The 27,962-nt window shown below is 48.4% G+C and overlaps 46 non-coding genes across 46 annotated transcripts; 23 read left to right on the top strand and 23 right to left on the bottom strand.

Moving 5' to 3' along the window:
• The first annotated feature begins 216 nt into the window (after positions 1-216).
• On the top strand, positions 217-288 carry Trnaq-uug. The gene has a single exon. It is a non-coding gene; the product is annotated as a tRNA-Gln (tRNA).
• Positions 289-795: 507 nt separating this feature from the next.
• On the bottom strand, positions 796-867 carry Trnap-ugg. Its single transcript has one exon. It is a non-coding gene; the product is annotated as a tRNA-Pro (tRNA).
• A 557-nt stretch (positions 868-1,424) lies between these two features.
• Trnaq-uug lies at positions 1,425-1,496 on the top strand. Its single transcript has one exon. It is a non-coding gene; the product is annotated as a tRNA-Gln (tRNA).
• Positions 1,497-2,003: 507 nt separating this feature from the next.
• Trnap-ugg lies at positions 2,004-2,075 on the bottom strand. Its single transcript has one exon. It is a non-coding gene; the product is annotated as a tRNA-Pro (tRNA).
• A 557-nt stretch (positions 2,076-2,632) lies between these two features.
• Positions 2,633-2,704, top strand: Trnaq-uug. The gene has a single exon. It is a non-coding gene; the product is annotated as a tRNA-Gln (tRNA).
• A 507-nt stretch (positions 2,705-3,211) lies between these two features.
• Positions 3,212-3,283, bottom strand: Trnap-ugg. Its single transcript has one exon. It is a non-coding gene; the product is annotated as a tRNA-Pro (tRNA).
• Positions 3,284-3,840: 557 nt separating this feature from the next.
• Positions 3,841-3,912, top strand: Trnaq-uug. The gene has a single exon. It is a non-coding gene; the product is annotated as a tRNA-Gln (tRNA).
• Positions 3,913-4,419: 507 nt separating this feature from the next.
• On the bottom strand, positions 4,420-4,491 carry Trnap-ugg. Its single transcript has one exon. It is a non-coding gene; the product is annotated as a tRNA-Pro (tRNA).
• A 557-nt stretch (positions 4,492-5,048) lies between these two features.
• Positions 5,049-5,120, top strand: Trnaq-uug. Its single transcript has one exon. It is a non-coding gene; the product is annotated as a tRNA-Gln (tRNA).
• Positions 5,121-5,627: 507 nt separating this feature from the next.
• On the bottom strand, positions 5,628-5,699 carry Trnap-ugg. Its single transcript has one exon. It is a non-coding gene; the product is annotated as a tRNA-Pro (tRNA).
• A 557-nt stretch (positions 5,700-6,256) lies between these two features.
• On the top strand, positions 6,257-6,328 carry Trnaq-uug. The gene has a single exon. It is a non-coding gene; the product is annotated as a tRNA-Gln (tRNA).
• Positions 6,329-6,835: 507 nt separating this feature from the next.
• On the bottom strand, positions 6,836-6,907 carry Trnap-ugg. The gene has a single exon. It is a non-coding gene; the product is annotated as a tRNA-Pro (tRNA).
• Positions 6,908-7,464: 557 nt separating this feature from the next.
• On the top strand, positions 7,465-7,536 carry Trnaq-uug. The gene has a single exon. It is a non-coding gene; the product is annotated as a tRNA-Gln (tRNA).
• Positions 7,537-8,043: 507 nt separating this feature from the next.
• Trnap-ugg lies at positions 8,044-8,115 on the bottom strand. The gene has a single exon. It is a non-coding gene; the product is annotated as a tRNA-Pro (tRNA).
• A 557-nt stretch (positions 8,116-8,672) lies between these two features.
• Positions 8,673-8,744, top strand: Trnaq-uug. Its single transcript has one exon. It is a non-coding gene; the product is annotated as a tRNA-Gln (tRNA).
• Positions 8,745-9,251: 507 nt separating this feature from the next.
• Positions 9,252-9,323, bottom strand: Trnap-ugg. Its single transcript has one exon. It is a non-coding gene; the product is annotated as a tRNA-Pro (tRNA).
• A 557-nt stretch (positions 9,324-9,880) lies between these two features.
• On the top strand, positions 9,881-9,952 carry Trnaq-uug. Its single transcript has one exon. It is a non-coding gene; the product is annotated as a tRNA-Gln (tRNA).
• A 507-nt stretch (positions 9,953-10,459) lies between these two features.
• On the bottom strand, positions 10,460-10,531 carry Trnap-ugg. The gene has a single exon. It is a non-coding gene; the product is annotated as a tRNA-Pro (tRNA).
• A 557-nt stretch (positions 10,532-11,088) lies between these two features.
• Trnaq-uug lies at positions 11,089-11,160 on the top strand. Its single transcript has one exon. It is a non-coding gene; the product is annotated as a tRNA-Gln (tRNA).
• Positions 11,161-11,667: 507 nt separating this feature from the next.
• On the bottom strand, positions 11,668-11,739 carry Trnap-ugg. Its single transcript has one exon. It is a non-coding gene; the product is annotated as a tRNA-Pro (tRNA).
• Positions 11,740-12,296: 557 nt separating this feature from the next.
• Trnaq-uug lies at positions 12,297-12,368 on the top strand. Its single transcript has one exon. It is a non-coding gene; the product is annotated as a tRNA-Gln (tRNA).
• Positions 12,369-12,875: 507 nt separating this feature from the next.
• Trnap-ugg lies at positions 12,876-12,947 on the bottom strand. Its single transcript has one exon. It is a non-coding gene; the product is annotated as a tRNA-Pro (tRNA).
• Positions 12,948-13,504: 557 nt separating this feature from the next.
• On the top strand, positions 13,505-13,576 carry Trnaq-uug. Its single transcript has one exon. It is a non-coding gene; the product is annotated as a tRNA-Gln (tRNA).
• Positions 13,577-14,083: 507 nt separating this feature from the next.
• Trnap-ugg lies at positions 14,084-14,155 on the bottom strand. The gene has a single exon. It is a non-coding gene; the product is annotated as a tRNA-Pro (tRNA).
• A 557-nt stretch (positions 14,156-14,712) lies between these two features.
• Positions 14,713-14,784, top strand: Trnaq-uug. The gene has a single exon. It is a non-coding gene; the product is annotated as a tRNA-Gln (tRNA).
• A 507-nt stretch (positions 14,785-15,291) lies between these two features.
• Trnap-ugg lies at positions 15,292-15,363 on the bottom strand. The gene has a single exon. It is a non-coding gene; the product is annotated as a tRNA-Pro (tRNA).
• Positions 15,364-15,920: 557 nt separating this feature from the next.
• Positions 15,921-15,992, top strand: Trnaq-uug. Its single transcript has one exon. It is a non-coding gene; the product is annotated as a tRNA-Gln (tRNA).
• Positions 15,993-16,499: 507 nt separating this feature from the next.
• Positions 16,500-16,571, bottom strand: Trnap-ugg. Its single transcript has one exon. It is a non-coding gene; the product is annotated as a tRNA-Pro (tRNA).
• A 557-nt stretch (positions 16,572-17,128) lies between these two features.
• Trnaq-uug lies at positions 17,129-17,200 on the top strand. The gene has a single exon. It is a non-coding gene; the product is annotated as a tRNA-Gln (tRNA).
• A 507-nt stretch (positions 17,201-17,707) lies between these two features.
• On the bottom strand, positions 17,708-17,779 carry Trnap-ugg. Its single transcript has one exon. It is a non-coding gene; the product is annotated as a tRNA-Pro (tRNA).
• Positions 17,780-18,336: 557 nt separating this feature from the next.
• Trnaq-uug lies at positions 18,337-18,408 on the top strand. The gene has a single exon. It is a non-coding gene; the product is annotated as a tRNA-Gln (tRNA).
• A 507-nt stretch (positions 18,409-18,915) lies between these two features.
• Trnap-ugg lies at positions 18,916-18,987 on the bottom strand. The gene has a single exon. It is a non-coding gene; the product is annotated as a tRNA-Pro (tRNA).
• Positions 18,988-19,544: 557 nt separating this feature from the next.
• Positions 19,545-19,616, top strand: Trnaq-uug. Its single transcript has one exon. It is a non-coding gene; the product is annotated as a tRNA-Gln (tRNA).
• Positions 19,617-20,123: 507 nt separating this feature from the next.
• Positions 20,124-20,195, bottom strand: Trnap-ugg. Its single transcript has one exon. It is a non-coding gene; the product is annotated as a tRNA-Pro (tRNA).
• A 557-nt stretch (positions 20,196-20,752) lies between these two features.
• Trnaq-uug lies at positions 20,753-20,824 on the top strand. Its single transcript has one exon. It is a non-coding gene; the product is annotated as a tRNA-Gln (tRNA).
• A 507-nt stretch (positions 20,825-21,331) lies between these two features.
• Positions 21,332-21,403, bottom strand: Trnap-ugg. The gene has a single exon. It is a non-coding gene; the product is annotated as a tRNA-Pro (tRNA).
• Positions 21,404-21,960: 557 nt separating this feature from the next.
• On the top strand, positions 21,961-22,032 carry Trnaq-uug. The gene has a single exon. It is a non-coding gene; the product is annotated as a tRNA-Gln (tRNA).
• A 507-nt stretch (positions 22,033-22,539) lies between these two features.
• On the bottom strand, positions 22,540-22,611 carry Trnap-ugg. Its single transcript has one exon. It is a non-coding gene; the product is annotated as a tRNA-Pro (tRNA).
• Positions 22,612-23,168: 557 nt separating this feature from the next.
• Trnaq-uug lies at positions 23,169-23,240 on the top strand. The gene has a single exon. It is a non-coding gene; the product is annotated as a tRNA-Gln (tRNA).
• A 507-nt stretch (positions 23,241-23,747) lies between these two features.
• Positions 23,748-23,819, bottom strand: Trnap-ugg. The gene has a single exon. It is a non-coding gene; the product is annotated as a tRNA-Pro (tRNA).
• A 557-nt stretch (positions 23,820-24,376) lies between these two features.
• Positions 24,377-24,448, top strand: Trnaq-uug. The gene has a single exon. It is a non-coding gene; the product is annotated as a tRNA-Gln (tRNA).
• Positions 24,449-24,955: 507 nt separating this feature from the next.
• Positions 24,956-25,027, bottom strand: Trnap-ugg. Its single transcript has one exon. It is a non-coding gene; the product is annotated as a tRNA-Pro (tRNA).
• Positions 25,028-25,584: 557 nt separating this feature from the next.
• Positions 25,585-25,656, top strand: Trnaq-uug. The gene has a single exon. It is a non-coding gene; the product is annotated as a tRNA-Gln (tRNA).
• Positions 25,657-26,163: 507 nt separating this feature from the next.
• Positions 26,164-26,235, bottom strand: Trnap-ugg. The gene has a single exon. It is a non-coding gene; the product is annotated as a tRNA-Pro (tRNA).
• A 557-nt stretch (positions 26,236-26,792) lies between these two features.
• On the top strand, positions 26,793-26,864 carry Trnaq-uug. The gene has a single exon. It is a non-coding gene; the product is annotated as a tRNA-Gln (tRNA).
• Positions 26,865-27,371: 507 nt separating this feature from the next.
• On the bottom strand, positions 27,372-27,443 carry Trnap-ugg. Its single transcript has one exon. It is a non-coding gene; the product is annotated as a tRNA-Pro (tRNA).
• Between the last annotated feature and the right edge of the window lie 519 nt (positions 27,444-27,962).

Here is a 27,962-nt window from a genome sequence, read left to right as displayed (position 1 = left end):
TTTCGCGATTTTGATTACCTGATCCTTCGACATCACTTCATGTACGAATACTGGCAAGAATTCCCGCTACATTCGAAGGTGCTCCTTCCACTTCCAGCCTACTTGGTTGCTTCATTAGCCACGCAAACACTTCCTGAGGACCATACGTGTAATAACATCGCATCTTATCGGCTTAATTACATGATACCACTGAATTTACGAGCGCTACAGGCATCCGGTTCCATGGTGTAATGGTTAGCACTCTGGACTTTGAATCCAGCGATCCGAGTTCGAGTCTCGGTGGAACCTGCCGCTGTGTTTTGCGATCGTTTCTAGAAATGTGTACGAGCCGGTGGTTGGAATTGTATATGCAGAAATTTAACTAGGATCATGAAATGCAAAGTGTTAATAGCAGTCCACACGTGAGTGGGGAGCGCTCCAAATGCTTATGCTTTTGCTACTAGGATTAATAACGAGACGTAAGGGGTTCAACTGCGAGAAGACGACCTCAGCTGTTCCTCCCCGCAGGAAAGACATCTCACCGTTTTGGGTGCTGCATGCGCATGCATTTACCAAACTTGCATGCGATGTACTAGTTCCTGGGGAACGAATAGAATCGTTGTACGTGCCAGTCTTTACGTATAGATATAAGTAAGCGGAGACGGCTTAATCCTGCCACGTAGATTGCTTTCCATAAGACGCACCTGAGAGTCTCATGGGCCGGTGGCCCGACATGCAGTTTGTCCTGCTGCATGGCTTACTTTCAGAGACTCGCAAGTTTATCGTAGTGCTGGGTTGTCGCGAAAGTGAAAAGTAGGGCCTGTCCGGGATTTGAACCCGGGACCTCCTGCACCCAAAGCAGGAATCATACCCCTAGACCAACAGGCCGCACAAGTAAGCAAGTCTGCACCCCTCCACCTACTGAGATCTTGCCGCACTTGCTAGTTGCAGCATCCTAGCTGGACCATTTTCTCAAAGAGGTTTCTTAATCTGACACCTACAACATGCGCTGTGCTGAACACCAGTGTATGTGAATGCTGAAAGAGCTGCTTGAGTTGTGTGACAGTATTTCGACCGTGTGAAGTGCAAATGTTATCGTGACACGAACAATCCGCCCACTACGTAGCGTTCTGTGTCAGCACGCAGTTTTCGACAGTACTCTGTCCCCATAGCTGTTTTCATAGCTAGGCTGCTTCCAGCACGAAGCATCCGCCATACGAAAGTGGCTGTTTCGCGATTTTGATTACCTGATCCTTCGACATCACTTCATGTACGAATACTGGCAAGAATTCCCGCTACATTCGAAGGTGCTCCTTCCACTTCCAGCCTACTTGGTTGCTTCATTAGCCACGCAAACACTTCCTGAGGACCATACGTGTAATAACATCGCATCTTATCGGCTTAATTACATGATACCACTGAATTTACGAGCGCTACAGGCATCCGGTTCCATGGTGTAATGGTTAGCACTCTGGACTTTGAATCCAGCGATCCGAGTTCGAGTCTCGGTGGAACCTGACGCTGTGTTTTGCGATCGTTTCTAGAAATGTGTACGAGCCGGTGGTTGGAATTGTATATGCAGAAATTTAACTAGGATCATGAAATGCAAAGTGTTAATAGCAGTCCACACGTGAGTGGGGAGCGCTCCAAATGCTTATGCTTTTGCTACTAGGATTAATAACGAGACGTAAGGGGTTCAACTGCGAGAAGACGACCTCAGCTGTTCCTCCCCGCAGGAAAGACATCTCACCGTTTTGGGTGCTGCATGCGCATGCATTTACCAAACTTGCATGCGATGTACTAGTTCCTGGGGAACGAATAGAATCGTTGTACGTGCCAGTCTTTACGTATAGATATAAGTAAGCGGAGACGGCTTAATCCTGCCACGTAGATTGCTTTCCATAAGACGCACCTGAGAGTCTCATGGGCCGGTGGCCCGACATGCAGTTTGTCCTGCTGCATGGCTTACTTTCAGAGACTCGCAAGTTTATCGTAGTGCTGGGTTGTCGCGAAAGTGAAAAGTAGGGCGTGTCCGGGATTTGAACCCGGGACCTCCTGCTCCCAAAGCAGGAATCATACCCCTAGACCAACAGGCCGCACAAGTAAGCAAGTCTGCACCCCTCCACCTACTGAGATCTTGCCGCACTTGCTAGTTGCAGCATCCTAGCTGGACCATTTTCTCAAAGAGGTTTCTTAATCTGACACCTACAACATGCGCTGTGCTGAACACCAGTGTATGTGAATGCTGAAAGAGCTGCTTGAGTTGTGTGACAGTATTTCGACCGTGTGAAGTGCAAATGTTATCGTGACACGAACAATCCGCCCACTACGTAGCGTTCTGTGTCAGCACGCAGTTTTCGACAGTACTCTGTCCCCATAGCTGTTTTCATAGCTAGGCTGCTTCCAGCACGAAGCATCCGCCATACGAAAGTGGCTGTTTCGCGATTTTGATTACCTGATCCTTCGACATCACTTCATGTACGAATACTGGCAAGAATTCCCGCTACATTCGAAGGTGCTCCTTCCACTTCCAGCCTACTTGGTTGCTTCATTAGCCACGCAAACACTTCCTGAGGACCATACGTGTAATAACATCGCATCTTATCGGCTTAATTACATGATACCACTGAATTTACGAGCGCTACAGGCATCCGGTTCCATGGTGTAATGGTTAGCACTCTGGACTTTGAATCCAGCGATCCGAGTTCGAGTCTCGGTGGAACCTGCCGCTGTGTTTTGCGATCGTTTCTAGAAATGTGTACGAGCCGGTGGTTGGAATTGTATATGCAGAAATTTAACTAGGATCATGAAATGCAAAGTGTTAATAGCAGTCCACACGTGAGTGGGGAGCGCTCCAAATGCTTATGCTTTTGCTACTAGGATTAATAACGAGACGTAAGGGGTTCAACTGCGAGAAGACGACCTCAGCTGTGCCTCCCCGCAGGAAAGACATCTCACCGTTTTGGGTGCTGCATGCGCATGCATTTACCAAACTTGCATGCGATGTACTAGTTCCTGGGGAACGAATAGAATCGTTGTACGTGCCAGTCTTTACGTATAGATATAAGTAAGCGGAGACGGCTTAATCCTGCCACGTAGATTGCTTTCCATAAGACGCACCTGAGAGTCTCATGGGCCGGTGGCCCGACATGCAGTTTGTCCTGCTGCATGGCTTACTTTCAGAGACTCGCAAGTTTATCGTAGTGCTGGGTTGTCGCGAAAGTGAAAAGTAGGGCCTGTCCGGGATTTGAACCCGGGACCTCCTGCACCCAAAGCAGGAATCATACCCCTAGACCAACAGGCCGCACAAGTAAGCAAGTTTGCACCCCTCCACCTACTGAGATCTTGCCGCACTTGCTAGTTGCAGCATCCTAGCTGGACCATTTTCTCAAAGAGGTTTCTTAATCTGACACCTACAACATGCGCTGTGCTGAACACCAGTGTATGTGAATGCTGAAAGAGCTGCTTGAGTTGTGTGACAGTATTTCGACCGTGTGAAGAGCAAATGTTATCGTGACACGAACAATCCGCCCACTACGTAGCGTTCTGTGTCAGCACGCAGTTTTCGACAGTACTCTGTCCCCATAGCTGTTTTCATAGCTAGGCTGCTTCCAGCACGAAGCATCCGCCATACGAAAGTGGCTGTTTCGCGATTTTGATTACCTGATCCTTCGACATCACTTCATGTACGAATACTGGCAAGAATTCCCGCTACATTCGAAGGTGCTCCTTCCACTTCCAGCCTACTTGGTTGCTTCATTAGCCACGCAAACACTTCCTGAGGACCATACGTGTAATAACATCGCATCTTATCGGCTTAATTACATGATACCACTGAATTTACGAGCGCTACAGGCATCCGGTTCCATGGTGTAATGGTTAGCACTCTGGACTTTGAATCCAGCGATCCGAGTTCGAGTCTCGGTGGAACCTGCCGCTGTGTTTTGCGATCGTTTCTAGAAATGTGTACGAGCCGGTGGTTGGAATTGTATATGCAGAAATTTAACTAGGATCATGAAATGCAAAGTGTTAATAGCAGTCCACACGTGAGTGGGGAGCGCTCCAAATGCTTATGCTTTTGCTACTAGGATTAATAACGAGACGTAAGGGGTTCAACTGCGAGAAGACGACCTCAGCTGTGCCTCCCCGCAGGAAAGACATCTCACCGTTTTGGGTGCTGCATGCGCATGCATTTACCAAACTTGCATGCGATGTACTAGTTCCTGGGGAACGAATAGAATCGTTGTACGTGCCAGTCTTTACGTATAGATATAAGTAAGCGGAGACGGCTTAATCCTGCCACGTAGATTGCTTTCCATAAGACGCACCTGAGAGTCTCATGGGCCGGTGGCCCGACATGCAGTTTGTCCTGCTGCATGGCTTACTTTCAGAGACTCGCAAGTTTATCGTAGTGCTGGGTTGTCGCGAAAGTGAAAAGTAGGGCCTGTCCGGGATTTGAACCCGGGACCTCCTGCACCCAAAGCAGGAATCATACCCCTAGACCAACAGGCCGCACAAGTAAGCAAGTTTGCACCCCTCCACCTACTGAGATCTTGCCGCACTTGCTAGTTGCAGCATCCTAGCTGGACCATTTTCTCAAAGAGGTTTCTTAATCTGACACCTACAACATGCGCTGTGCTGAACACCAGTGTATGTGAATGCTGAAAGAGCTGCTTGAGTTGTGTGACAGTATTTCGACCGTGTGAAGAGCAAATGTTATCGTGACACGAACAATCCGCCCACTACGTAGCGTTCTGTGTCAGCACGCAGTTTTCGACAGTACTCTGTCCCCATAGCTGTTTTCATAGCTAGGCTGCTTCCAGCACGAAGCATCCGCCATACGAAAGTGGCTGTTTCGCGATTTTGATTACCTGATCCTTCGACATCACTTCATGTACGAATACTGGCAAGAATTCCCGCTACATTCGAAGGTGCTCCTTCCACTTCCAGCCTACTTGGTTGCTTCATTAGCCACGCAAACACTTCCTGAGGACCATACGTGTAATAACATCGCATCTTATCGGCTTAATTACATGATACCACTGAATTTACGAGCGCTACAGGCATCCGGTTCCATGGTGTAATGGTTAGCACTCTGGACTTTGAATCCAGCGATCCGAGTTCGAGTCTCGGTGGAACCTGACGCTGTGTTTTGCGATCGTTTCTAGAAATGTGTACGACCCGGTGGTTGGAATTGTATATGCAGAAATTTAACTAGGATCATGAAATGCAAAGTGTTAATAGCAGTCCACACGTGAGTGGGGAGCGCTCCAAATGCTTATGCTTTTGCTACTAGGATTAATAACGAGACGTAAGGGGTTCAACTGCGAGAAGACGACCTCAGCTGTTCCTCCCCGCAGGAAAGACATCTCACCGTTTTGGGTGCTGCATGCGCATGCATTTACCAAACTTGCATGCGATGTACTAGTTCCTGGGGAACGAATAGAATCGTTGTACGTGCCAGTCTTTACGTATAGATATAAGTAAGCGGAGACGGCTTAATCCTGCCACGTAGATTGCTTTCCATAAGACGCACCTGAGAGTCTCATGGGCCGGTGGCCCGACATGCAGTTTGTCCTGCTGCATGGCTTACTTTCAGAGACTCGCAAGTTTATCGTAGTGCTGGGTTGTCGCGAAAGTGAAAAGTAGGGCCTGTCCGGGATTTGAACCCGGGACCTCCTGCACCCAAAGCAGGAATCATACCCCTAGACCAACAGGCCGCACAAGTAAGCAAGTCTGCACCCCTCCACCTACTGAGATCTTGCCGCACTTGCTAGTTGCAGCATCCTAGCTGGACCATTTTCTCAAAGAGGTTTCTTAATCTGACACCTACAACATGCGCTGTGCTGAACACCAGTGTATGTGAATGCTGAAAGAGCTGCTTGAGTTGTGTGACAGTATTTCGACCGTGTGAAGTGCAAATGTTATCGTGACACGAACAATCCGCCCACTACGTAGCGTTCTGTGTCAGCACGCAGTTTTCGACAGTACTCTGTCCCCATAGCTGTTTTCATAGCTAGGCTGCTTCCAGCACGAAGCATCCGCCATACGAAAGTGGCTGTTTCGCGATTTTGATTACCTGATCCTTCGACATCACTTCATGTACGAATACTGGCAAGAATTCCCTCTACATTCGAAGGTGCTCCTTCCACTTCCAGCCTACTTGGTTGCTTCATTAGCCACGCAAACACTTCCTGAGGACCATACGTGTAATAACATCGCATCTTATCGGCTTAATTACATGATACCACTGAATTTACGAGCGCTACAGGCATCCGGTTCCATGGTGTAATGGTTAGCACTCTGGACTTTGAATCCAGCGATCCGAGTTCGAGTCTCGGTGGAACCAGCCGCTGTGTTTTGCGATCGTTTCTAGAAATGTGTACGAGCCGGTGGTTGGAATTGTATATGCAGAAATTTAACTAGGATCATGAAATGCAAAGTGTTAATAGCAGTCCACACGTGAGTGGGGAGCGCTCCAAATGCTTATGCTTTTGCTACTAGGATTAATAACGAGACGTAAGGGGTTCAACTGCGAGAAGACGACCTCAGCTGTTCCTCCCCGCAGGTAAGACATCTCACCGTTTTGGGTGCTGCATGCGCATGCATTTACCAAACTTGCATGCGATGTACTAGTTCCTGGGGAACGAATAGAATCGTTGTACGTGCCAGTCTTTACGTATAGATATAAGTAAGCGGAGACGGCTTAATCCTGCCACGTAGATTGCTTTCCATAAGACGCACCTGAGAGTCTCATGGGCCGGTGGCCCGACATGCAGTTTGTCCTGCTGCATGGCTTACTTTCAGAGACTCGCAAGTTTATCGTAGTGCTGGGTTGTCGCGAAAGTGAAAAGTAGGGCCTGTCCTGGATTTGAACCCGGGACCTCCTGCACCCAAAGCAGGAATCATACCCCTAGACCAACAGGCCGCACAAGTAAGCAAGTCTGCACCCCTCCACCTACTGACATCTTGCCGCACTTGCTAGTTGCAGCATCCTAGCTGGACCATTTTCTCAAAGAGGTTTCTTAATCTGACACCTACAACATGCGCTGTGCTGAACACCAGTGTATGTGAATGCTGAAAGAGCTGCTTGAGTTGTGTGACAGTATTTCGAACGTGTGAAGTGCAAATGTTATCGTGACACGAACAATCCGCCCACTACGTAGCGTTCTGTGTCAGCACGCAGTTTTCGACAGTACTCTGTGTCCATAGCTGTTTTCATAGCTAGGCTGCTTCCAGCACGAAGCATCCGCCATACGAAAGTGGCTGTTTCGCGATTTTGATTACCTGATCCTTCGACATCACTTCATGTACGAATACTGGCAAGAATTCCCGCTACATTCGAAGGTGCTCCTTCCACTTCCACCCTACTTGGTTGCTTCATTAGCCACGCAAACACTTCCTGAGGACCATACGTGTAATAACATCGCATCTTATCGGCTTAATTACATGATACCACTGAATTTACGAGCGCTACAGGCATCCGGTTCCATGGTGTAATGGTTAGCACTCTGGACTTTGAATCCAGCGATCCGAGTTCGAGTCTCGGTGGAACCTGACGCTGTGTTTTGCGATCGTTTCTAGAAATGTGTACGAGCCGGTGGTTGGAATTGTATATGCAGAAATTTAACTAGGATCATGAAATGCAAAGTGTTAATAGCAGTCCACACGTGAGTGGGGAGCGCTCCAAATGCTTATGCTTTTGCTACTAGGATTAATAACGAGACGTAAGGGGTTCAACTGCGAGAAGACGACCTCAGCTGTTCCTCCCCGCAGGAAAGACATCTCACCGTTTTGGGTGCTGCATGCGCATGCATTTACCAAACTTGCATGCGATGTACTAGTTCCTGGGGAACGAATAGAATCGTTGTACGTGCCAGTCTTTACGTATAGATATAAGTAAGCGGAGACGGCTTAATCCTGCCACGTAGATTGCTTTCCATAAGACGCACCTGAGAGTCTCATGGGCCGGTGGCCCGACATGCAGTTTGTCCTGCTGCATGGCTTACTTTCAGAGACTCGCAAGTTTATCGTAGTGCTGGGTTGTCGCGAAAGTGAAAAGTAGGGCCTGTCCGGGATTTGAACCCGGGACCTCCTGCACCCAAAGCAGAAATCATACCCCTAGACCAACAGGCCGCACAAGTAAGCAAGTCTGCACCCCTCCACCTACTGAGATCTTGCCGCACTTGCTAGTTGCAGCATCCTAGCTGGACCATTTTCTCAAAGAGGTTTCTTAATCTGACACCAACAACATGCGCTGTGCTGAACACCAGTGTATGTGAATGCTGAAAGAGCTGCTTGAGTTGTGTGACAGTATTTCGACCGTGTGAAGTGCAAATGTTATCGTGACACGAACAATCCGCCCACTACGTAGCGTTCTGTGTCAGCACGCAGTTTTCGACAGTACTCTGTCCCCATAGCTGTTTTCATAGCTAGGCTGCTTCCAGCACGAAGCATCCGCCATACGAAAGTGGCTGTTTCGCGATTTTGATTACCTGATCCTTCGACATCACTTCATGTACGAATACTGGCAAGAATTCCCGCTACATTCGAAGGTGCTCCTTCCACTTCCAGCCTACTTGGTTGCTTCATTAGCCACGCAAACACTTCCTGAGGACCATACGTGTAATAACATCGCATCTTATCGGCTTAATTACATGATACCACTGAATTTACGAGCGCTACAGGCATCCGGTTCCATGGTGTAATGGTTAGCACTCTGGACTTTGAATCCAGCGATCCGAGTTCGAGTCTCGGTGGAACTTGCCGCTGTGTTTTGCGATCGTTTCTAGAAATGTGTACGAGCCGGTGGTTGGAATTGTATATGCAGAAATTTAACTAGGATCATGAAATGCAAAGTGTTAATAGCAGTCCACACGTGAGTGGGGAGCGCTCCAAATGCTTATGCTTTTGCTACTAGGATTAATAACGAGACGTAAGGGGTTCAACTGCGAGAAGACGACCTCAGCTGTGCCTCCCCGCAGGAAAGACATCTCACCGTTTTGGGTGCTGCATGCGCATGCATTTACCAAACTTGCATGCGATGTACTAGTTCCTGGGGAACGAATAGAATCGTTGTACGTGCCAGTCTTTACGTATAGATATAAGTAAGCGGAGACGGCTTAATCCTGCCACGTAGATTGCTTTCCATAAGACGCACCTGAGAGTCTCATGGGCCGGTGGCCCGACATGCAGTTTGTCCTGCTGCATGGCTTACTTTCAGAGACTCGCAAGTTTATCGTAGTGCTGGGTTGTCGCGAAAGTGAAAAGTAGGGCCTGTCCGGGATTTGAACCCGGGACCTCCTGCACCCAAAGCAGGAATCATACCCCTAGACCAACAGGCCGCACAAGTAAGCAAGTTTGCACCCCTCCACCTACTGAGATCTTGCCGCACTTGCTAGTTGCAGCATCCTAGCTGGACCATTTTCTCAAAGAGGTTTCTTAATCTGACACCTACAACATGCGCTGTGCTGAACACCAGTGTATGTGAATGCTGAAAGAGCTGCTTGAGTTGTGTGACAGTATTTCGACCGTGTGAAGAGCAAATGTTATCGTGACACGAACAATCCGCCCACTACGTAGCGTTCTGTGTCAGCACGCAGTTTTCGACAGTACTCTGTGTCCATAGCTGTTTTCATAGCTAGGCTGCTTCCAGCACGAAGCATCCGCCATACGAAAGTGGCTGTTTCGCGATTTTGATTACCTGATCCTTCGACATCACTTCATGTACGAATACTGGCAAGAATTCCCGCTACATTCGAAGGTGCTCCTTCCACTTCCAGCCTACTTGGTTGCTTCATTAGCCACGCAAACACTTCCTGAGGACCATACGTGTAATAACATCGCATCTTATCGGCTTAATTACATGATACCACTGAATTTACGAGCGCTACAGGCATCCGGTTCCATGGTGTAATGGTTAGCACTCTGGACTTTGAATCCAGCGATCCGAGTTCGAGTCTCGGTGGAACCTGACGCTGTGTTTTGCGATCGTTTCTAGAAATGTGTACGACCCGGTGGTTGGAATTGTATATGCAGAAATTTAACTAGGATCATGAAATGCAAAGTGTTAATAGCAGTCCACACGTGAGTGGGGAGCGCTCCAAATGCTTATGCTTTTGCTACTAGGATTAATAACGAGACGTAAGGGGTTCAACTGCGAGAAGACGACCTCAGCTGTTCCTCCCCGCAGGAAAGACATCTCACCGTTTTGGGTGCTGCATGCGCATGCATTTACCAAACTTGCATGCGATGTACTAGTTCCTGGGGAACGAATAGAATCGTTGTACGTGCCAGTCTTTACGTATAGATATAAGTAAGCGGAGACGGCTTAATCCTGCCACGTAGATTGCTTTCCATAAGACGCACCTGAGAGTCTCATGGGCCGGTGGCCCGACATGCAGTTTGTCCTGCTGCATGGCTTACTTTCAGAGACTCGCAAGTTTATCGTAGTGCTGGGTTGTCGCGAAAGTGAAAAGTAGGGCCTGTCCGGGATTTGAACCCGGGACCTCCTGCACCCAAAGCAGGAATCATACCCCTAGACCAACAGGCCGCACAAGTAAGCAAGTCTGCACCCCTCCACCTACTGAGATCTTGCCGCACTTGCTAGTTGCAGCATCCTAGCTGGACCATTTTCTCAAAGAGGTTTCTTAATCTGACACCTACAACATGCGCTGTGCTGAACACCAGTGTATGTGAATGCTGAAAGAGCTGCTTGAGTTGTGTGACAGTATTTCGACCGTGTGAAGTGCAAATGTTATCGTGACACGAACAATCCGCCCACTACGTAGCGTTCTGTGTCAGCACGCAGTTTTCGACAGTACTCTGTCCCCATAGCTGTTTTCATAGCTAGGCTGCTTCCAGCACGAAGCATCCGCCATACGAAAGTGGCTGTTTCGCGATTTTGATTACCTGATCCTTCGACATCACTTCATGTACGAATACTGGCAAGAATTCCCGCTACATTCGAAGGTGCTCCTTCCACTTCCAGCCTACTTGGTTGCTTCATTAGCCACGCAAACACTTCCTGAGGACCATACGTGTAATAACATCGCATCTTATCGGCTTAATTACATGATACCACTGAATTTACGAGCGCTACAGGCATCCGGTTCCATGGTGTAATGGTTAGCACTCTGGACTTTGAATCCAGCGATCCGAGTTCGAGTCTCGGTGGAACCAGCCGCTGTGTTTTGCGATCGTTTCTAGAAATGTGTACGAGCCGGTGGTTGGAATTGTATATGCAGAAATTTAACTAGGATCATGAAATGCAAAGTGTTAATAGCAGTCCACACGTGAGTGGGGAGCGCTCCAAATGCTTATGCTTTTGCTACTAGGATTAATAACGAGACGTAAGGGGTTCAACTGCGAGAAGACGACCTCAGCTGTTCCTCCCCGCAGGTAAGACATCTCACCGTTTTGGGTGCTGCATGCGCATGCATTTACCAAACTTGCATGCGATGTACTAGTTCCTGGGGAACGAATAGAATCGTTGTACGTGCCAGTCTTTACGTATAGATATAAGTAAGCGGAGACGGCTTAATCCTGCCACGTAGATTGCTTTCCATAAGACGCACCTGAGAGTCTCATGGGCCGGTGGCCCGACATGCAGTTTGTCCTGCTGCATGGCTTACTTTCAGAGACTCGCAAGTTTATCGTAGTGCTGGGTTGTCGCGAAAGTGAAAAGTAGGGCCTGTCCGGGATTTGAACCCGGGACCTCCTGCACCCAAAGCAGGAATCATACCCCTAGACCAACAGGCCGCACAAGTAAGCAAGTCTGCACCCCTCCACCTACTGACATCTTGCCGCACTTGCTAGTTGCAGCATCCTAGCTGGACCATTTTCTCAAAGAGGTTTCTTAATCTGACACCTACAACATGCGCTGTGCTGAACACCAGTGTATGTGAATGCTGAAAGAGCTGCTTGAGTTGTGTGACAGTATTTCGACCGTGTGAAGTGCAAATGTTATCGTGACACGAACAATCCGCCCACTACGTAGCGTTCTGTGTCAGCACGCAGTTTTCGACAGTACTCTGTCCCCATAGCTGTTTTCATAGCTAGGCTGCTTCCAGCACGAAGCATCCGCCATACGAAAGTGGCTGTTTCGCGATTTTGATTACCTGATCCTTCGACATCACTTCATGTACGAATACTGGCAAGAATTCCCGCTACATTCGAAGGTGCTCCTTCCACTTCCAGCCTACTTGGTTGCTTCATTAGCCACGCAAACACTTCCTGAGGACCATACGTGTAATAACATCGCATCTTATCGGCTTAATTACATGATACCACTGAATTTACGAGCGCTACAGGCATCCGGTTCCATGGTGTAATGGTTAGCACTCTGGACTTTGAATCCAGCGATCCGAGTTCGAGTCTCGGTGGAACCTGACGCTGTGTTTTGCGATCGTTTCTAGAAATGTGTACGAGCCGGTGGTTGGAATTGTATATGCAGAAATTTAACTAGGATCATGAAATGCAAAGTGTTAATAGCAGTCCACACGTGAGTGGGGAGCGCTCCAAATGCTTATGCTTTTGCTACTAGGATTAATAACGAGACGTAAGGGGTTCAACTGCGAGAAGACGACCTCAGCTGTTCCTCCCCGCAGGAAAGACATCTCACCGTTTTGGGTGCTGCATGCGCATGCATTTACCAAACTTGCATGCGATGTACTAGTTCCTGGGGAACGAATAGAATCGTTGTACGTGCCAGTCTTTACGTATAGATATAAGTAAGCGGAGACGGCTTAATCCTGCCACGTAGATTGCTTTCCATAAGACGCACCTGAGAGTCTCATGGGCCGGTGGCCCGACATGCAGTTTGTCCTGCTGCATGGCTTACTTTCAGAGACTCGCAAGTTTATCGTAGTGCTGGGTTGTCGCGAAAGTGAAAAGTAGGGCCTGTCCGGGATTTGAACCCGGGACCTCCTGCACCCAAAGCAGAAATCATACCCCTAGACCAACAGGCCGCACAAGTAAGCAAGTCTGCACCCCTCCACCTACTGAGATCTTGCCGCACTTGCTAGTTGCAGCATCCTAGCTGGACCATTTTCTCAAAGAGGTTTCTTAATCTGACACCTACAACATGCGCTGTGCTGAACACCAGTGTATGTGAATGCTGAAAGAGCTGCTTGAGTTGTGTGACAGTATTTCGACCGTGTGAAGTGCAAATGTTATCGTGACACGAACAATCCGCCCACTACGTAGCGTTCTGTGTCAGCACGCAGTTTTCGACAGTACTCTGTCCCCATAGCTGTTTTCATAGCTAGGCTGCTTCCAGCACGAAGCATCCGCCATACGAAAGTGGCTGTTTCGCGATTTTGATTACCTGATCCTTCGACATCACATCATGTACGAATACTGGCAAGAATTCCCGCTACATTCGAAGGTGCTCCTTCCACTTCCAGCCTACTTGGTTGCTTCATTAGCCACGCAAACACTTCCTGAGGACCATACGTGTAATAACATCGCATCTTATCGGCTTAATTACATGATACCACTGAATTTACGAGCGCTACAGGCATCCGGTTCCATGGTGTAATGGTTAGCACTCTGGACTTTGAATCCAGCGATCCGAGTTCGAGTCTCGGTGGAACCTGCCGCTGTGTTTTGCGATCGTTTCTAGAAATGTGTACGAGCCGGTGGTTGGAATTGTATATGCAGAAATTTAACTAGGATCATGAAATGCAAAGTGTTAATAGCAGTCCACACGTGAGTGGGGAGCGCTCCAAATGCTTATGCTTTTGCTACTAGGATTAATAACGAGACGTAAGGGGTTCAACTGCGAGAAGACGACCTCAGCTGTTCCTCCCCGCAGGAAAGACATCTCACCGTTTTGGGTGCTGCATGCGCATGCATTTACCAAACTTGCATGCGATGTACTAGTTCCTGGGGAACGAATAGAATCGTTGTACGTGCCAGTCTTTACGTATAGATATAAGTAAGCGGAGACGGCTTAATCCTGCCACGTAGATTGCTTTCCATAAGACGCACCTGAGAGTCTCATGGGCCGGTGGCCCGACATGCGGTTTGTCCTGCTGCATGGCTTACTTTCAGAGACTCGCAAGTTTATCGTAGTGCTGGGTTGTCGCGAAAGTGAAAAGTAGGGCCTGTGCGGGATTTGAACCCGGGACCTCCTGCACCCAAAGCAGGAATCATACCCCTACACCAACAGGCCGCACAAGTAAGCAAGTCTGCACCCCTCCACCTACTGAGATCTTGCCGCACTTGCTAGTTGCAGCATCCTAGCTGGACCATTTTCTCAAAGAGGTTCCTTAATCTGACACCTACAACATGCGCTGTGCTGAACACCAGTGTATGTGAATGCTGAAAGAGCTGCTTGAGTTGTGTGACAGTATTTCGACCGTGTGAAGTGCAAATGTTATCGTGACACGAACAATCCGCCCACTACGTAGCGTTCTGTGTCAGCACGCAGTTTTCGACAGTACTCTGTGTCCATAGCTGTTTTCATAGCTAGGCTGCTTCCAGCACGAAGCATCCGCCATACGAAAGTGGCTGTTTCGCGATTTTGATTACCTGATCCTTCGACATCACTTCATGTACGAATACTGGCAAGAATTCCCGCTACATTCGAAGGTGCTCCTTCCACTTCCAGCCTACTTGGTTGCTTCATTAGCCACGCAAACACTTCCTGAGGACCATACGTGTAATAACATCGCATCTTATCGGCTTAATTACATGATACCACTGAATTTACGAGCGCTACAGGCATCCGGTTCCATGGTGTAATGGTTAGCACTCTGGACTTTGAATCCAGCGATCCGAGTTCGAGTCTCGGTGGAACCTGACGCTGTGTTTTGCGATCGTTTCTAGAAATGTGTACGACCCGGTGGTTGGAATTGTATATGCAGAAATTTAACTAGGATCATGAAATGCAAAGTGTTAATAGCAGTCCACACGTGAGTGGGGAGCGCTCCAAATGCTTATGCTTTTGCTACTAGGATTAATAACGAGACGTAAGGGGTTCAACTGCGAGAAGACGACCTCAGCTGTTCCTCCCCGCAGGAAAGACATCTCACCGTTTTGGGTGCTGCATGCGCATGCATTTACCAAACTTGCATGCGATGTACTAGTTCCTGGGGAACGAATAGAATCGTTGTACGTGCCAGTCTTTACGTATAGATATAAGTAAGCGGCGACGGCTTAATCCTGCCACGTAGATTGCTTTCCATAAGACGCACCTGAGAGTCTCATGGGCCGGTGGCCCGACATGCAGTTTGTCCTGCTGCATGGCTTACTTTCAGAGACTCGCAAGTTTATCGTAGTGCTGGGTTGTCGCGAAAGTGAAAAGTAGGGCCTGTCCGGGATTTGAAACCGGGACCTCCTGCACCCAAAGCAGGAATCATACCCCTAGACCAACAGGCCGCACAAGTAAGCAAGTCTGCACCCCTCCACCTACTGAGATCTTGCCGCACTTGCTAGTTGCAGCATCCTAGCTGGACCATTTTCTCAAAGAGGTTTCTTAATCTGACACCTACAACATGCGCTGTGCTGAACACCAGTGTATGTGAATGCTGAAAGAGCTGCTTGAGTTGTGTGACAGTATTTCGACCGTGTGAAGTGCAAATGTTATCGTGACACGAACAATCCGCCCACTACGTAGCGTTCTGTGTCAGCACGCAGTTTTCGACAGTACTCTGTGTCCATAGCTGTTTTCATAGCTAGGCTGCTTCCAGCACGAAGCATCCGCCATACGAAAGTGGCTGTTTCGCGATTTTGATTACCTGATCCTTCGACATCACTTCATGTACGAATACTGGCAAGAATTCCCGCTACATTCGAAGGTGCTCCTTCCACTTCCAGCCTACTTGGTTGCTTCATTAGCCACGCAAACACTTCCTGAGGACCATACGTGTAATAACATCGCATCTTATCGGCTTAATTACATGATACCACTGAATTTACGAGCGCTACAGGCATCCGGTTCCATGGTGTAATGGTTAGCACTCTGGACTTTGAATCCAGCGATCCGAGTTCGAGTCTCGGTGGAACCTGACGCTGTGTTTTGCGATCGTTTCTAGAAATGTGTACGAGCCGGTGGTTGGAATTGTATATGCAGAAATTTAACTAGGATCATGAAATGCAAAGTGTTAATAGCAGTCCACACGTGAGTGGGGAGCGCTCCAAATGCTTATGCTGTTGCTACTAGGATTAATAACGAGACGTAAGGGGTTCAACTGCGAGAAGACGACCTCAGCTGTTCCTCCCCGCAGGAAAGACATCTCACCGTTTTGGGTGCTGCATGCGCATGCATTTACCAAACTTGCATGCGATGTACTAGTTCCTGGGGAACGAATAGAATCGTTGTACGTGCCAGTCTTTACGTATAGATATAAGTAAGCGGAGACGGCTTAATCCTGCCACGTAGATTGCTTTCCATAAGACGCACCTGAGAGTCTCATGGGCCGGTGGCCCGACATGCAGTTTGTCCTGCTGCATGGCTTACTTTCAGAGACTCGCAAGTTTATCGTAGTGCTGGGTTGTCGCGAAAGTGAAAAGTAGGGCCTGTCCGGGATTTGAACCCGGGACCTCCTGCACCCAAAGCAGGAATCATACCCCTAGACCAACAGGCCGCACAAATAAGCAAGTCTGCACCCCTCCACCTACTGAGATCTTGCCGCACTTGCTAGTTGCAGCATCCTAGCTGGACCATTTTCTCAAAGAGGTTTCTTAATCTGACACCTACAACATGCGCTGTGCTGAACACCAGTGTATGTGAATGCTGAAAGAGCTGCTTGAGTTGTGTGACAGTATTTCGACCGTGTGAAGTGCAAATGTTATCGTGACACGAACAATCCGCCCACTACGTAGCGTTCTGTGTCAGCACGCAGTTTTCGACAGTACTCTGTGTCCATAGCTGTTTTCATAGCTAGGCTGCTTCCAGCACGAAGCATCCGCCATACGAAAGTGGCTGTTTCGCGATTTTGATTACCTGATCCTTCGACATCACTTCATGTACGAATACTGGCAAGAATTCCCGCTACATTCGAAGGTGCTCCTTCCACTTCCAGCCTACTTGGTTGCTTCATTAGCCACGCAAACACTTCCTGAGGACCATACGTGTAATAACATCGCATCTTATCGGCTTAATTACATGATACCACTGAATTTACGAGCGCTACAGGCATCCGGTTCCATGGTGTAATGGTTAGCACTCTGGACTTTGAATCCAGCGATCCGAGTTCGAGTCTCGGTGGAACCTGACGCTGTGTTTTGCGATCGTTTCTAGAAATGTGTACGAGCCGGTGGTTGGAATTGTATATGCAGAAATTTAACTAGGATCATGAAATGCAAAGTGTTAATAGCAGTCCACACGTGAGTGGGGAGCGCTCCAAATGCTTATGCTTTTGCTACTAGGATTAATAACGAGACGTAAGGGGTTCAACTGCGAGAAGACGACCTCAGCTGTTCCTCCCCGCAGGAAAGACATCTCACCGTTTTGGGTGCTGCATGCGCATGCATATACCAAACTTGCATGCGATGTACTAGTTCCTGGGGAACGAATAGAATCGTTGTACGTGCCAGTCTTTACGTATAGATATAAGTAAGCGGAGACGGCTTAATCCTGCCACGTAGATTGCTTTCCATAAGACGCACCTGAGAGTCTCATGGGCCGGTGGCCCGACATGCAGTTTGTCCTGCTGCATGGCTTACTTTCAGAGACTCGCAAGTTTATCGTAGTGCTGGGTTGTCGCGAAAGTGAAAAGTAGGGCCTGTCCGGGATTTGAACCCGGGACCTCCTGCACCCAAAGCAGGAATCATACCCCTAGACCAACAGGCCGCACAAGTAAGCAAGTCTGCACCCCTCCACCTACTGAGATCTTGCCGCACTTGCTAGTTGCAGCATCCTAGCTGGACCATTTTCTCAAAGAGGTTTCTTAATCTGACACCTACAACATGCGCTGTGCTGAACACCAGTGTATGTGAATGCTGAAAGAGCTGCTTGAGTTGTGTGACAGTATTTCGACCGTGTGAAGTGCAAATGTTATCGTGACACGAACAATCCGCCCACTACGTAGCGTTCTGTGTCAGCACGCAGTTTTCGACAGTACTCTGTGTCCATAGCTGTTTTCATAGCTAGGCTGCTTCCAGCACGAAGCATCCGCCATACGAAAGTGGCTGTTTCGCGATTTTGATTACCTGATCCTTCGACATCACTTCATGTACGAATACTGGCAAGAATTCCCGCTACATTCGAAGGTGCTCCTTCCACTTCCAGCCTACTTGGTTGCTTCATTAGCCACGCAAACACTTCCTGAGGACCATACGTGTAATAACATCGCATCTTATCGGCTTAATTACATGATACCACTGAATTTACGAGCGCTACAGGCATCCGGTTCCATGGTGTAATGGTTAGCACTCTGGACTTTGAATCCAGCGATCCGAGTTCGAGTCTCGGTGGAACCTGACGCTGTGTTTTGCGATCGTTTCTAGAAATGTGTACGAGCCGGTGGTTGGAATTGTATATGCAGAAATTTAACTAGGATCATGAAATGCAAAGTGTTAATAGCAGTCCACACGTGAGTGGGGAGCGCTCCAAATGCTTATGCTGTTGCTACTAGGATTAATAACGAGACGTAAGGGGTTCAACTGCGAGAAGACGACCTCAGCTGTTCCTCCCCGCAGGAAAGACATCTCACCGTTTTGGGTGCTGCATGCGCATGCATTTACCAAACTTGCATGCGATGTACTAGTTCCTGGGGAACGAATAGAATCGTTGTACGTGCCAGTCTTTACGTATAGATATAAGTAAGCGGAGACGGCTTAATCCTGCCACGTAGATTGCTTTCCATAAGACGCACCTGAGAGTCTCATGGGCCGGTGGCCCGACATGCAGTTTGTCCTGCTGCATGGCTTACTTTCAGAGACTCGCAAGTTTATCGTAGTGCTGGGTTGTCGCGAAAGTGAAAAGTAGGGCCTGTCCGGGATTTGAACCCGGGACCTCCTGCACCCAAAGCAGGAATCATACCCCTAGACCAACAGGCCGCACAAGTAAGCAAGTCTGCACCCCTCCACCTACTGAGATCTTGCCGCACTTGCTAGTTGCAGCATCCTAGCTGGACCATTTTCTCAAAGAGGTTTCTTAATCTGACACCTACAACATGCGCTGTGCTGAACACCAGTGTATGTGAATGCTGAAAGAGCTGCTTGAGTTGTGTGACAGTATTTCGACCGTGTGAAGTGCAAATGTTATCGTGACACGAACAATCCGCCCACTACGTAGCGTTCTGTGTCAGCACGCAGTTTTCGACAGTACTCTGTGTCCATAGCTGTTTTCATAGCTAGGCTGCTTCCAGCACGAAGCATCCGCCATACGAAAGTGGCTGTTTCGCGATTTTGATTACCTGATCCTTCGACATCACTTCATGTACGAATACTGGCAAGAATTCCCGCTACATTCGAAGGTGCTCCTTCCACTTCCAGCCTACTTGGTTGCTTCATTAGCCACGCAAACACTTCCTGAGGACCATACGTGTAATAACATCGCATCTTATCGGCTTAATTACATGATACCACTGAATTTACGAGCGCTACAGGCATCCGGTTCCATGGTGTAATGGTTAGCACTCTGGACTTTGAATCCAGCGATCCGAGTTCGAGTCTCGGTGGAACCTGACGCTGTGTTTTGCGATCGTTTCTAGAAATGTGTACGAGCCGGTGGTTGGAATTGTATATGCAGAAATTTAACTAGGATCATGAAATGCAAAGTGTTAATAGCAGTCCACACGTGAGTGGGGAGCGCTCCAAATGCTTATGCTTTTGCTACTAGGATTAATAACGAGACGTAAGGGGTTCAACTGCGAGAAGACGACCTCAGCTGTTCCTCCCCGCAGGAAAGACATCTCACCGTTTTGGGTGCTGCATGCGCATGCATTTACCAAACTTGCATGCGATGTACTAGTTCCTGGGGAACGAATAGAATCGTTGTACGTGCCAGTCTTTACGTATAGATATAAGTAAGCGGAGACGGCTTAATCCTGCCACGTAGATTGCTTTCCATAAGACGCACCTGAGAGTCTCATGGGCCGGTGGCCCGACATGCAGTTTGTCCTGCTGCATGGCTTACTTTCAGAGACTCGCAAGTTTATCGTAGTGCTGGGTTGTCGCGAAAGTGAAAAGTAGGGCCTGTCCGGGATTTGAACCCGGGACCTCCTGCACCCAAAGCAGGAATCATACCCCTAGACCAACAGGCCGCACAAGTAAGCAAGTCTGCACCCCTCCACCTACTGAGATCTTGCCGCACTTGCTAGTTGCAGCATCCTAGCTGGACCATTTTCTCAAAGAGGTTTCTTAATCTGACACCTACAACATGCGCTGTGCTGAACACCAGTGTATGTGAATGCTGAAAGAGCTGCTTGAGTTGTGTGACAGTATTTCGACCGTGTGAAGTGCAAATGTTATCGTGACACGAACAATCCGCCCACTACGTAGCGTTCTGTGTCAGCACGCAGTTTTCGACAGTACTCTGTGTCCATAGCTGTTTTCATAGCTAGGCTGCTTCCAGCACGAAGCATCCGCCATACGAAAGTGGCTGTTTCGCGATTTTGATTACCTGATCCTTCGACATCACTTCATGTACGAATACTGGCAAGAATTCCCGCTACATTCGAAGGTGCTCCTTCCACTTCCAGCCTACTTGGTTGCTTCATTAGCCACGCAAGCACTTCCTGAGGACCATACGTGTAATAACATCGCATCTTATCGGCTTAATTACATGATACCACTGAATTTACGAGCGCTACAGGCATCCGGTTCCATGGTGTAATGGTTAGCACTCTGGACTTTGAATCCAGCGATCCGAGTTCGAGTCTCGGTGGAACCTGACGCTGTGTTTTGCGATCGTTTCTAGAAATGTGTACGAGCCGGTGGTTGGAATTGTATATGCAGAAATTTAACTAGGATCATGAAATGCAAAGTGTTAATAGCAGTCCACACGTGAGTGGGGAGCGCTCCAAATGCTTATGCTTTTGCTACTAGGATTAATAACGAGACGTAAGGGGTACAACTGCGAGAAGACGACCTCAGCTGTTCCTCCCCGCAGGAAAGACATCTCACCGTTTTGGGTGCTGCATGCGCATGCATTTACCAAACTTGCATGCGATGTACTAGTTCCTGGGGAACGAATAGAATCGTTGTACGTGCCAGTCTTTACGTATAGATATAAGTAAGCGGAGACGGCTTAATCCTGCCACGTAGATTGCTTTCCATAAGACGCACCTGAGAGTCTCATGGGCCGGTGGCCCGACATGCAGTTTGTCCTGCTGCATGGCTTACTTTCAGAGACTCGCAAGTTTATCGTAGTGCTGGGTTGTCGCGAAAGTGAAAAGTAGGGCCTGTCCGGGATTTGAACCCGGGACCTCCTGCACCCAAAGCAGGAATCATACCCCTAGACCAACAGGCCGCACAAATAAGCAAGTCTGCACCCCTCCACCTACTGAGATCTTGCCGCACTTGCTAGTTGCAGCATCCTAGCTGGACCATTTTCTCAAAGAGGTTTCTTAATCTGACACCTACAACATGAGCTGTGCTGAACACCAGTGTATGTGAATGCTGAAAGAGCTGCTTGAGTTGTGTGACAGTATTTCGACCGTGTGAAGTGCAAATGTTATCGTGACACGAACAATCCGCCCACTACGTAGCGTTCTGTGTCAGCACGCAGTTTTCGACAGTACTCTGTGTCCATAGCTGTTTTCATAGCTAGGCTGCTTCCAGCACGAAGCATCCGCCATACGAAAGTGGCTGTTTCGCGATTTTGATTACCTGATCCTTCGACATCACTTCATGTACGAATACTGGCAAGAATTCCCGCTACATTCGAAGGTGCTCCTTCCACTTCCAGCCTACTTGGTTGCTTCATTAGCCACGCAAACACTTCCTGAGGACCATACGTGTAATAACATCGCATCTTATCGGCTTAATTACATGATACCACTGAATTTACGAGCGCTACAGGCATCCGGTTCCATGGTGTAATGGTTAGCACTCTGGACTTTGAATCCAGCGATCCGAGTTCGAGTCTCGGTGGAACCTGACGCTGTGTTTTGCGATCGTTTCTAGAAATGTGTACGAGCCGGTGGTTGGAATTGTATATGCAGAAATTTAACTAGGATCATGAAATGCAAAGTGTTAATAGCAGTCCACACGTGAGTGGGGAGCGCTCCAAATGCTTATGCTTTTGCTACTAGGATTAATAACGAGACGTAAGGGGTACAACTGCGAGAAGACGACCTCAGCTGTTCCTCCCCGCAGGAAAGACATCTCACCGTTTTGGGTGCTGCATGCGCATGCATTTACCAAACTTGCATGCGATGTACTAGTTCCTGGGGAACGAATAGAATCGTTGTACGTGCCAGTCTTTACGTATAGATATAAGTAAGCGGAGACGGCTTAATCCTGCCACGTAGATTGCTTTCCATAAGACGCACCTGAGAGTCTCATGGGCCGGTGGCCCGACATGCAGTTTGTCCTGCTGCATGGCTTACTTTCAGAGACTCGCAAGTTTATCGTAGTGCTGGGTTGTCGCGAAAGTGAAAAGTAGGGCCTGTCCGGGATTTGAACCCGGGACCTCCTGCACCCAAAGCAGGAATCATACCCCTAGACCAACAGGCCGCACAAATAAGCAAGTCTGCACCCCTCCACCTACTGAGATCTTGCCGCACTTGCTAGTTGCAGCATCCTAGCTGGACCATTTTCTCAAAGAGGTTTCTTAATCTGACACCTACAACATGCGCTGTGCTGAACACCAGTGTATGTGAATGCTGAAAGAGCTGCTTGAGTTGTGTGACAGTATTTCGACCGTGTGAAGTGCAAATGTTATCGTGACACGAACAATCCGCCCACTACGTAGCGTTCTGTGTCAGCACGCAGTTTTCGACAGTACTCTGTGTCCATAGCTGTTTTCATAGCTAGGCTGCTTCCAGCACGAAGCATCCGCCATACGAAAGTGGCTGTTTCGCGATTTTGATTACCTGATCCTTCGACATCACTTCATGTACGAATACTGGCAAGAATTCCCGCTACATTCGAAGGTGCTCCTTCCACTTCCAGCCTACTTGGTTGCTTCATTAGCCACGCAAACACTTCCTGAGGACCATACGTGTAATAACATCGCATCTTATCGGCTTAATTACATGATACCACTGAATTTACGAGCGCTACAGGCATCCGGTTCCATGGTGTAATGGTTAGCACTCTGGACTTTGAATCCAGCGATCCGAGTTCGAGTCTCGGTGGAACCTGACGCTGTGTTTTGCGATCGTTTCTAGAAATGTGTACGAGCCGGTGGTTGGAATTGTATATGCAGAAATTTAACTAGGATCATGAAATGCAAAGTGTTAATAGCAGTCCACACGTGAGTGGGGAGCGCTCCAAATGTTTATGCTTTTGCTACTAGGATTAATAACGAGACGTAAGGGGTTCAACTGCGAGAAGACGACCTCAGCTGTTCCTCCCCGCAGGAAAGACATCTCACCGTTTTGGGTGCTGCATGCGCATGCATATACCAAACTTGCATGCGATGTACTAGTTCCTGGGGAACGAATAGAATCGTTGTACGTGCCAGTCTTTACGTATAGATATAAGTAAGCGGAGACGGCTTAATCCTGCCACGTAGATTGCTTTCCATAAGACGCACCTGAGAGTCTCATGGGCCGGTGGCCCGACATGCAGTTTGTCCTGCTGCATGGCTTACTTTCAGAGACTCGCAAGTTTATCGTAGTGCTGGGTTGTCGCGAAAGTGAAAAGTAGGGCCTGTCCGGGATTTGAACCCGGGACCTCCTGCACCCAAAGCAGGAATCATACCCCTAGACCAACAGGCCGCACAAGTAAGCAAGTCTGCACCCCTCCACCTACTGAGATCTTGCCGCACTTGCTAGTTGCAGCATCCTAGCTGGACCATTTTCTCAAAGAGGTTTCTTAATCTGACACCTACAACATGCGCTGTGCTGAACACCAGTGTATGTGAATGCTGAAAGAGCTGCTTGAGTTGTGTGACAGTATTTCGACCGTGTGAAGTGCAAATGTTATCGTGACACGAACAATCCGCCCACTACGTAGCGTTCTGTGTCAGCACGCAGTTTTCGACAGTACTCTGTGTCCATAGCTGTTTTCATAGCTAGGCTGCTTCCAGCACGAAGCATCCGCCATACGAAAGTGGCTGTTTCGCGATTTTGATTACCTGATCCTTCGACATCACTTCATGTACGAATACTGGCAAGAATTCCCGCTACATTCGAAGGTGCTCCTTCCACTTCCAGCCTACTTGGTTGCTTCATTAGCCACGCAAACACTTCCTGAGGACCATACGTGTAATAACATCGCATCTTATCGGCTTAATTACATGATACCACTGAATTTACGAGCGCTACAGGCATCCGGTTCCATGGTGTAATGGTTAGCACTCTGGACTTTGAATCCAGCGATCCGAGTTCGAGTCTCGGTGGAACCTGACGCTGTGTTTTGCGATCGTTTCTAGAAATGTGTACGAGCCGGTGGTTGGAATTGTATATGCAGAAATTTAACTAGGATCATGAAATGCAAAGTGTTAATAGCAGTCCACACGTGAGTGGGGAGCGCTCCAAATGCTTATGCTTTTGCTACTAGGATTAATAACGAGACGTAAGGGGTTCAACTGCGAGAAGACGACCTCAGCTGTTCCTCCCCGCAGGAAAGACATCTCACCGTTTTGGGTGCTGCATGCGCATGCATTTACCAAACTTGCATGCGATGTACTAGTTCCTGGGGAACGAATAGAATCGTTGTACGTGCCAGTCTTTACGTATAGATATAAGTAAGCGGAGACGGCTTAATCCTGCCACGTAGATTGCTTTCCATAAGACGCACCTGAGAGTCTCATGGGCCGGTGGCCCGACATGCAGTTTGTCCTGCTGCATGGCTTACTTTCAGAGACTCGCAAGTTTATCGTAGTGCTGGGTTGTCGCGAAAGTGAAAAGTAGGGCCTGTCCGGGATTTGAACCCGGGACCTCCTGCACCCAAAGCAGGAATCATACCCCTAGACCAACAGGCCGCACAAGTAAGCAAGTCTGCACCCCTCCACCTACTGAGATCTTGCCGCACTTGCTAGTTGCAGCATCCTAGCTGGACCATTTTCTCAAAGAGGTTTCTTAATCTGACACCTACAACATGCGCTGTGCTGAACACCAGTGTATGTGAATGCTGAAAGAGCTGCTTGAGTTGTGTGACAGTATTTCGACCGTGTGAAGTGCAAATGTTATCGTGACACGAACAATCCGCCCACTACGTAGCGTTCTGTGTCAGCACGCAGTTTTCGACAGTACTCTGTGTCCATAGCTGTTTTCATAGCTAGGCTGCTTCCAGCACGAAGCATCCGCCATACGAAAGTGGCTGTTTCGCGATTTTGATTACCTGATCCTTCGACATCACTTCATGTACGAATACTGGCAAGAATTCCCGCTACATTCGAAGGTGCTCCTTCCACTTCCAGCCTACTTGGTTGCTTCATTAGCCACGCAAACACTTCCTGAGGACCATACGTGTAATAACATCGCATCTTATCGGCTTAATTACATGATACCACTGAATTTACGAGCGCTACAGGCATCCGGTTCCATGGTGTAATGGTTAGCACTCTGGACTTTGAATCCAGCGATCCGAGTTCGAGTCTCGGTGGAACCTGACGCTGTGTTTTGCGATCGTTTCTAGAAATGTGTACGAGCCGGTGGTTGGAATTGTATATGCAGAAATTTAACTAGGATCATGAAATGCAAAGTGTTAATAGCAGTCCACACGTGAGTGGGGAGCGCTCCAAATGCTTATGCTGTTGCTACTAGGATTAATAACGAGACGTAAGGGGTTCAATTGCGAGAAGACGACCTCAGCTGTTCCTCCCCGCAGGAAAGACATCTCACCGTTTTGGGTGCTGCATGCGCATGCATTTACCAAACTTGCATGCGATGTACTAGTTCCTGGGGAACGAATAGAATCGTTGTACGTGCCAGTCTTTACGTATAGATATAAGTAAGCGGAGACGGCTTAATCCTGCCACGTAGATTGCTTTCCATAAGACGCACCTGAGAGTCTCATGGGCCGGTGGCCCGACATGCAGTTTGTCCTGCTGCATGGCTTACTTTCAGAGACTCGCAAGTTTATCGTAGTGCTGGGTTGTCGCGAAAGTGAAAAGTAGGGCCTGTCCGGGATTTGAACCCGGGACCTCCTGCACCCAAAGCAGGAATCATACCCCTAGACCAACAGGCCGCACAAGTAAGCAAGTCTGCACCCCTCCACCTACTGAGATCTTGCCGCACTTGCTAGTTGCAGCATCCTAGCTGGACCATTTTCTCAAAGAGGTTTCTTAATCTGACACCTACAACATGCGCTGTGCTGAACACCAGTGTATGTGAATGCTGAAAGAGCTGCTTGAGTTGTGTGACAGTATTTCGACCGTGTGAAGTGCAAATGTTATCGTGACACGAACAATCCGCCCACTACGTAGCGTTCTGTGTCAGCACGCAGTTTTCGACAGTACTCTGTGTCCATAGCTGTTTTCATAGCTAGGCTGCTTCCAGCACGAAGCATCCGCCATACGAAAGTGGCTGTTTCGCGATTTTGATTACCTGATCCTTCGACATCACTTCATGTACGAATACTGGCAAGAATTCCCGCTACATTCGAAGGTGCTCCTTCCACTTCCAGCCTACTTGGTTGCTTCATTAGCCACGCAAACACTTCCTGAGGACCATACGTGTAATAACATCGCATCTTATCGGCTTAATTACATGATACCACTGAATTTACGAGCGCTACAGGCATCCGGTTCCATGGTGTAATGGTTAGCACTCTGGACTTTGAATCCAGCGATCCGAGTTCGAGTCTCGGTGGAACCTGACGCTGTGTTTTGCGATCGTTTCTAGAAATGTGTACGAGCCGGTGGTTGGAATTGTATATGCAGAAATTTAACTAGGATCATGAAATGCAAAGTGTTAATAGCAGTCCACACGTGAGTGGGGAGCGCTCCAAATGCTTATGCTTTTGCTACTAGGATTAATAACGAGACGTAAGGGGTACAACTGCGAGAAGACGACCTCAGCTGTTCCTCCCCGCAGGAAAGACATCTCACCGTTTTGGGTGCTGCATGCGCATGCATTTACCAAACTTGCATGCGATGTACTAGTTCCTGGGGAACGAATAGAATCGTTGTACGTGCCAGTCTTTACGTATAGATATAAGTAAGCGGAGACGGCTTAATCCTGCCACGTAGATTGCTTTCCATAAGACGCACCTGAGAGTCTCATGGGCCGGTGGCCCGACATGCAGTTTGTCCTGCTGCATGGCTTACTTTCAGAGACTCGCAAGTTTATCGTAGTGCTGGGTTGTCGCGAAAGTGAAAAGTAGGGCCTGTCCGGGATTTGAACCCGGGACCTCCTGCACCCAAAGCAGGAATCATACCCCTAGACCAACAGGCCGCACAAGTAAGCAAGTCTGCACCCCTCCACCTACTGACATCTTGCCGCACTTGCTAGTTGCAGCATCCTAGCTGGACCATTTTCTCAAAGAGGTTTCTTAATCCGACACCTACAACATGCGCTGTGCTGAACACCAGTGTATGTGAATGCTGAAAGAGCTGCTTGAGTTGTGTGACAGTATTTCGACCGTGTGAAGTGCAAATGTTATCGTGACACGAACAATCCGCCCACTACGTAGCGTTCTGTGTCAGCACGCAGTTTTCGACAGTACTCTGTGTCCATAGCTGTTTTCATAGCTAGGCTGCTTCCAGCACGAAGCATCCGCCATACGAAAGTGGCTGTTTCGCGATTTTGATTACCTGATCCTTCGACATCACTTCATGTACGAATACTGGCAAGAATTCCCGCTACATTCGAAGGTGCTCCTTCCACTTCCAGCCTACTTGGTTGCTTCATTAGCCACGCAAACACTTCCTGAGGACCATACGTGTAATAACATCGCATCTTATCGGCTTAATT

This window comes from Schistocerca americana, chromosome 2, assembly GCF_021461395.2.
Source record: "Schistocerca americana isolate TAMUIC-IGC-003095 chromosome 2, iqSchAmer2.1, whole genome shotgun sequence".
Lineage (NCBI taxonomy): Eukaryota > Metazoa > Arthropoda > Insecta > Orthoptera > Acrididae > Schistocerca > Schistocerca americana.
This window is presented reverse-complemented; position numbering and strand designations above follow the sequence as displayed.